This window comes from Crassostrea angulata, chromosome 3 (genome assembly GCF_025612915.1).
Source record: "Crassostrea angulata isolate pt1a10 chromosome 3, ASM2561291v2, whole genome shotgun sequence".
In the NCBI taxonomy this organism is placed as follows: domain Eukaryota; kingdom Metazoa; phylum Mollusca; class Bivalvia; order Ostreida; family Ostreidae; genus Magallana; species Magallana angulata.
The window spans coordinates 33,247,306-33,255,573 of record NC_069113.1 but is presented as its reverse complement, the minus strand read 5'-3'; the positions used below and the strand labels follow the sequence as shown (position 1 = coordinate 33,255,573).

At 30.9% G+C, this 8,268-nt stretch overlaps 1 protein-coding gene and 1 long non-coding RNA gene across 2 annotated transcripts in view; both read right to left on the bottom strand.

Moving 5' to 3' along the window:
* The window catches only part of LOC128175648 (uncharacterized), a 90,727-nt gene that overhangs the window by 62,623 nt on the left and 19,836 nt on the right, over positions 1-8,268 (bottom strand). The window lies entirely within an intron of this gene.
* Positions 2,100-8,178, bottom strand: LOC128175650 (uncharacterized). The gene is made up of 3 exons (XR_008242705.1): positions 8,141-8,178; positions 6,412-6,515; positions 2,100-4,950 (listed from the first exon to the last, which is right to left on the bottom strand). It is a non-coding gene; the product is annotated as an uncharacterized LOC128175650 (long non-coding RNA).

The window sequence follows — 8,268 nt, the reverse complement described above, 5'->3', positions numbered from 1 at the left end:
TGTAATGATTGTCAATTTAACCTATTTTTATCATGCAGGGATACAGTTGTCTATTTGATTAGAAATTGTAATGAGTGTTTCTGTTGAAACACTTCCATATTCTTTAACATACCAGTGGAGAAATTATTGTTTGGTCAGCTCTTTTTTTCCACATCACTCAAGGTACTTATCGACATGTACAACAAAGTGTATTTCTTTTTCTGTTCTTATACATTTACTAAGTTGCTGAATATCATATGTTTTGGAAGGAAAGATGAGGGGTATGAGACCTTCTTCCTTTACCGGTAATTAATTAAATGATGTACTGGTAATTGAACTGGTTTTTTTTGTATCATTTGTTAACCCATACCTCACCCCCGTTCTCAAAGACGGAATTTGAGATTTATAATAGAATTAACAAATCATCATACTCTCAGCAAATTAAAACAATCATTTCCAGAATTTGTCATTTATGCATATTTTCTCGAAGTGCGTTAAGTGTCTTGGTGACAAAAAAGTGATGTACCTTCATAACGCACTTTGAAAAAAAAATTCAAAGTGCGCAATTTTTTTCAAAGTGCGTTGCCACATGGGTACATTCGATACCCCCACCTAAACGTTACCGGCACCATGCATACATTAATCTGTTACACCATGCATAAATTAATTTCTCTGCAATGCATTTACGATATAGTAGCAAAAACACAGGTGCATCCAGCAAGGCATGAGACTGTTTACGTCCTAAAAATTCAGAAATGCCTCTCATTATTACAAAACTGGAATAGTCGAACATTTTCTTTTTCATCTACATGTATATAGTTTTTGTTGTTGTTTTGCTTTAGAGCTATATTCATATCCACCGAGTTGGCCTATTTTTTTTTTTGGAAAACCGATTGTGAATCATTGTAAATATAACCAATAATATGTTTTCTTTGATCATAATGATGCATTCAAGTTATAAATGTTGTTCAAAATATGTCAAGAGAATTTTCCCCATAAAGTTTGTTTTGAATTATGATGATCTGTATCTAGAGTAGCGCAATTTTGAATTGAAGAATATATATACTAAATAAAATTCAATACTGTAGTGACACCGTCAATGTGTTGCGTCTGCAGTTATTGCAGGACCTATAACAAATAATTCATGCCATTTCATCTATCTAATATTACTAAAAGCCCCTCTATCTCTTTTACTTACGAGTTTTAAGTGGAATTGTCTGAGATTTTTGTCTTGTCTTTTATTCACAAATTATTATTAATTTTAATTTCATTTAAACAAAATTCAAATAACTATAAGTAAGAAATTCTTGTGCTCGCAGTCAGCACATTGAGCAATTGTTGTAAACACGAGGTGAAAACTCTTACCACGCCATGAGCACCCACCGAGGACATAGTCCATCGTCAAGTAGATAGGGGAGTATCAAAAAGAGATTCAACTACATTGTCCCAAGTGGGTCTAATCGGGTTGGGGGATGGGAGTCCTGTCCCCAAGTGTTGATTCCCATATTTCTTGTAGGTTAACAGCTCACAAGGCTTGGTGACTTTTAAACAAAACAACCAAAGAAAAAAAAGAATGTTTTTACGGATATTTTTTTTGTTATTGATTTTATTTTCAATGATTTTTCTACTTTTAACAGGATAGCTAGGAAAATACTTATAATAATAAAAAAAAAATCTTGCTCCTCTCATTGTTGGTTTTCTTGAAATGTGACTGATCTATCTCATTGTAAAAAAAAAAATGGTTACGTCCTCATTTCTGTCTTTTTGCCATCTCAAACCAAAAACAATTTAGCTCACTTGATTTTGGAAAATTATTTTTCCAATTTTAATGTTTACAATGCTTCAGTAAGGCAGTGTTTTAATAAGCAACCAAAATTTTACTGTCATTCGTTGAGTTATAAGTGAGTTACAGAGCTTACAATTCTTTGGTAAAGAATTTAAAGTTGGCAACTTTACATACACAGTATTTAATAAAACTGATAGAAATATGCCACGTAAGTGCCGGTAAGTAGAGTAACTTTTAACTTTGAGCTGACAGTTTGATTGTTAAATTTTCCAGTCTGAAGAAAATGATCATTAAAAAACTCTTATTCCAAAAGAAAAGTCAACATTTTCATTTCAAAGATTTAATATATGTCATTTTTACAATGAAAAAATGAATGAGAATGAAAGACTTGGTACTCAACAGTCAACCACTAATACAAGTATTCAACAATAAAATCTTAATTCCATAACACTACAGGCACATGATACAAGATATTATCATTGAAATCTTAACACAAATACTTTATATCACAAGATATCATATCCTTTGCGACTCATTCCAATACTGAAGTACCAAAAAATCAATATATTAAAAAAACACCAATAATAAGTAAATTCACAGTAAGTTTTTAGTACTCATATGGAATTAGCATATACATGTACTAGTATTTCACGAGGGACCAATATTTGTGGATTTCAAGAGTTTCTGCATTGTCACAATTCCCAGCAAACATGTACAATCCTCTCCCATATTGAGAAAATGGGAGGTTTATAAATGCAGACTTTGGACCACGGTTCGAGACGCTGAGATACATGTACATATACCTGCTAAATACAGTAAAATACGCTTATAAAAAAGTGCTACGGGGGTGGGTGGGTGGGGGTGTGTGTCATTTTTGCTTCACTATAAGTGTCATTTTTGCTTCATTATGAACGTAATTCATTATATCTGTCAAGTTTACAACATGTAATAAAGTCATGGGGAATGAAAATCATTTTGCTTCAAGAGTTAATGTCTTAAAAGTGTGTTTGCTGAACCTCCCAATTTACTTTTATTCCACTTATTCTATTTGTAGTTGATAAGAGGTTTCAAATTCAATAAAATGTAATGATTTATAAGGAAAATTGTCAATATCACACACCTTCCTTTCACAAAGCAGTCAATCCTAGAGAATAAGTTACTAGTAGTAATTCCCCAAGAATCAGTGAGGTCACCATCAGAATTCAAAAGTACAGTGGAATCCTTAATATTCCTGTTGGCTAATTTTCATGTGCATTCTTAAGTTCTGTATTTAATGATTAATGGGGATGCATTTTGGTATATTTGTTTGAACGCACATGAATACAATTTGTTGGGAATTTTAATTCATAGTTGATGGGTATGAAAAATATATAGAGTCAGAAAGATTTTTAATGATTCCTCAGTATGTTGAATATGACATGGACTTCTGTAAAATCTTTGTTAATAAAAATCTGAAATACATATTGTGTTCAATGTGCTGAATAATATCTAACAAGCAGATCTTTAAAAAATCATGTCATACTACATCAGAACTGCTTAAATCAAACTATTGCTAACTGAAAAACAGTTATTATTATACATACAGTAATACAGAAAAGCACCATTTGTATGGCACTGAAAGAACTAATGTTCAAAACATTTACCGGTAATCTTTCCCTTTTATCCAAAGACACAGCTTAATTTCTACATAATTATAAAAATATGCATTTATCTACCCAGTAATCAAACTTGGTTTTTTTCTTCAGGGGATGTACAAGAAGTTTATAAAAGAAAAATTCTTTGTTCTAAAACATGCAAGGCACCAGTCGATAAAAATATATAAATGAATAAACAATAACATTTTGTTTAAATTTAATCTCTTTAAATATCAAATATTATGGCAAATATCATATCAGAAAAAGTAAATAAAAAAAATAAAATAAAAAAAAACAACAACAGTTTTGTACATAATTGACATTAACAACATATAAAATTTTAAAATTACTATAAGAGAAAAATTGTTTTACATTAAAATAGCTGGCTCAAGTACACTATTTATAAGACAAAAGTAGTTCTTATATAAACATCTTTATAATTTAATTTCTCTCATTATATCATACTACCACATTCTTTACAATAAGTTAAATAAAATTCAAAATATATGCATGAGGAATATGTCAACAGATATGTTTGAATTCCTATCCCCCTCCTGCATATCCCTTCCTATCAGAATAGCCTTCTTGAACACAATTCCAGGGAATGTTGTTTAAAAAGTTTGTACTGTAAAACTCGGTTATAGCGAAATCCTAGGGATCAATGGATTTACTTCGTTATATCCGTAATTCCAAAATATTCCGAGATCCTCGGACTCTAAAGCCCGCTTTAATATTGTGATGCACGTCAAAATTGAGGTGAAAGTCAGAGGAATCTCGGATTACATTATATCCGTAAAACAAATTTGTAATCATATAATAACTATAGCGAATTCACTATATACATGTTTTCTTTCACCAGACTATAATTTTTGCTAATTGAGGCTTAAATAAAAATACATTACTTTGATACCTTTAATAATCGGATTGCGCATTGAAAAATTAATATGAAAATCAATTTATTCAAACTACTATGCTAAATGGTAGTAAAAACTTTTTAACTTGAAAAGAAATTCGTTATAAAAGTGTTAAATTTCGTTATTATTCACCTCTACAGGACTCAAAATCAGTTCGCTTTATCCGTATATTTGTTGTATCCAAATTTGTTATAACCGTAAAATTTTGCAAAGATTTGATAAGAATTTAACCAAGGACTAAAAAAAACTTTGCTATACCCGAGAATTCGCTATATCCGTTTTCGTACTAAATGAGTTTTACTGTATTACTTCTCCTTACAAGTATACTGCAGATTCCTTATTAAACACTCCTGGATTTTATAATCTCGTTTACATTTTACTTTGATGGTTGTGGTTTAATAATCTAGCAATTCGATACAAAACATTTGTATCAAGGAATTATTCATTCACGTAAAATAAGGAATCTACAGTAGCAATCCGACAGATCTATAATGATGTTTCTACTATAAAAAAAAAAAACAAATCCTGTGCGCTTCTTATGCATCCAGAGAGGACACTCATGGTGTGGAATGGCAGGATTAAGTGATTGAGCTACCAGATTTCAGTATTCTCCTTGGACCAGCATTTCCTCCTTACCCTAAGATAAAAGTTGATACATTGTATATGGCAATAAAGAACTAAATGTAGGGTTACCTTGGATTGGACAACTTTGGTTTAAAAATATTCATATAAATGTGCAAGCGCTCATGTATTGTTTCATATATCCCTGAGTTAGAACTAATGAACTTTATCATTATTAAGAATTTGACAGTCACATTGTTAAAGAAATAGAAATATAAGAATTGTAAAATGACGTCAATTACGCCATTATTGAAAATTTAGTTACCAAGATTTTACACATAAGCATTATTTAAATGCTGTGCATTTTATTGTGAATTAGTGAAAATGCACCCTCTACCTAAAATAACAAGGGCACTGCTAAGCAGTGCACCCCCTCGCAACATGAATTTTGTAGGGGATGCATTATTTAGGAATATACAGTCATGGAAATGTAATTGAGAAGACCAAATTGTACTAACCCTCCATTCCTTTAAAAAGTTTTCTTGTAACCTTTACTAGATTTAAATAAAAAAAAAATACCAAGTTGTTGATTTGAACTGCTTATTTTCACTTAATTTCACAGTAGTGAAGCGGAAGTAGTTATTGTCAAGGTCATTTTTGCTCCAGATATTCATTTCACCATGGATTGGACACAAAATAACCAAGCATCGGACGGTTTTCAATGCATGATTTTTTTCTAATAATTAATGTTAGGTGCCCATTCCTTGTGATATCCTTTAAATGTAGAGTAAAATTAAAATCTAAAAAACAATAGATACAAACATTTTCCTTATGCCACTTAAAATTCGAGTTTTATGGATACTGCCTTTTCAATCCAAAGTTCCTGCAGGTGCTGGCACAATAAAGAACCACTCATGATAGATATTCCTTTTAACAGATGCACTTGTCTAAATTCCTGCCAGAAGATTCGAGGATTTACATTAAAAGAAATCTGTATAGCAATTGGATAAATTCATTTTTCCAAACCTCTGTATTTTCACATTAGAGCCAGAAATTTTTGTGCTTTTTAATGTCTAGCTACTGTATAGCTGTCCAATGCTCGGCAAATATTGTCCGATCCATGGTGAAATAGTTCCAACACTTCATTCATTTGCTTTATTTTCTACATTTTTAACAATTTCACTATTTTTTTCTTTAATAATGAAGCAAGGGGGAAACATGTAACTTTTAAAACGAGTTTTATATATATTTGGACTATAATTGATGCATTATCAACGAGAAAACTCCTAGCGTGTCCAATGCATGGTGAAATCACCCTACATATTAAAGAATGATCACTCATGAATTTTCAAAATATTAAAAAAGCTTAACTCTGCATTGGGCATTGACAGAGATGTGCCGCCGCTCACCGTTGGAGCATAGCAAGAATGAAAACTCTGGATTGTGAATGGAGAGATAAGCCATGAGCTGGCATAATAAAATGGCTTTTTTTCTTCAAAAAGACATCACATTAAAAGTGCACAAAGAAAATATTGACCTGTGTTTGACCAGATTTTTGGATTTTGTTGGTATCCTTTTTGTCTGCTGAGAGACCAATGCCAAGGTCTTCTGATGTAGTTTGGAGAGATCCTCTAAAAGAATCTACCAAAGAAAACAATATATTAACTAACACTGCTGCAATACTTTAATTGATTAAAAAGGTTTATTATAATATAATAATCATCCATGCAAGTCATTTTACTGCAGCTTCAAGTTCCTCTAGGACTCTTATAATTGCCCTCAACCCAAGTCAAAAAAAAGTTTGCTATTAGCATTGTACCCACCTCAACAAAATTCGATAGCTTTAATGCTTTAGTAAGCTTCAGTAACTCTTAAAATTCAGATGATTTTATCTTATATTTATCAAAAAAATTTGGTAGCATATGTTAGTTAAAAAGTGTTATTATCCAGTGACAGTCATCAATGGCTCAGCAGTACGTAACACAGAGAAAATGCATGTACACTGTACAGTCAAACACAGTTATAACGAACATACTTATAATCAATTGAAGCTTACAGCAAATTTATTTTCTTTCCTGCTAACTTAATTACATGTTGTAAAATTGATGGATATAATGAATGAATTACGCTTCTAATGTAGCAAAATTGCCCGTTCCTGGCACTTTGATATAAGCGCGTTCTACTGTATATCCTTACTGTATCCTTATATATTGAGTTTCATTCCTCCAGTTCTTTGTTCTAAATTTTACACATAACTCATAAACTAACTTTTTCTATTTATTTTTAACAACACAGCTGGAAAAAAATGATAAAACATTGTAAAACACCTGGATACCTTAGTTTGTATAATTTAATTCGTTTATCTTAAATTGCAAATAAAGTAATTCAAGGTAAGGGTGCAATACTTGGTATAGATTTCTAAATGTAAAACAAGTCCTACAGAATATATTTCAAACATATTACAAGATTAAAGTTTGCATGTAAAAATATATCTGTGACCCATGCTCCCTATAGTGATACCCCTCTCTGATATGAATACCCAGTACACAAAATATTAAGCAACATCGACATTTAATTGGAAGTTGTCTTCAAATTTGTTCAAAAATAACAAGTGTATTAAAATTGTTTGAAAATTTAGCCCCCAAAATAATGTCATTTATCAGGAAATTGATGTTCGATTGTTAAAAAAATGGTTCTCATTATAGACATCCCTTATAAAACAAAGATTATTTGAAAATATCCAGCATTTATATTAATAGTTCAATGCTGAGAAATCCTGGGGAATAATTGTAGGAAAATTTAAGCAATATAAAATAAAACAAAGTTGTAAATTAACAAGAAGTTGGTATCTCATTGGTACAAAAATGAATCCCTTCATATGGCATGCCTAAACAAAAAGTGTGTTAAAAATTTTAAGCATTTGCAACTATGAATATTTGGTGAGAAAAATGTGAAAAATTTGGTATGGACAGACACACAGACAGACAAGGGTAAACAGTATAACCTCCTATTTTTCTTCAGAGCAGGGTGTATATATATATACATTGTATGTATATATATATATATATATATATATATATATATATATATATATATATATATATATATATATAGCAACAGTTGTATTATTCCAATGACTTTTCTGAAGAATTTATTAAATTAATACTAATTTTAAAGAAAATGATAAAATGTGCAGTAAGCTTAAAACATAACAAATGATGAAATACTTTAAAAATGTGCAATTGTTTACATTTCAAGTTTCAAACCTTGAGCGAAAGATATGCTGCACAAATTTGAGGGGGGGGGGGGGGGGGGGGGGGCTCAGTCTACTATTCAAATCACTCTTTGGTCCACTGTCAAGTAAGGATAGAAGGTCTAATCCACTTCCTTCTAA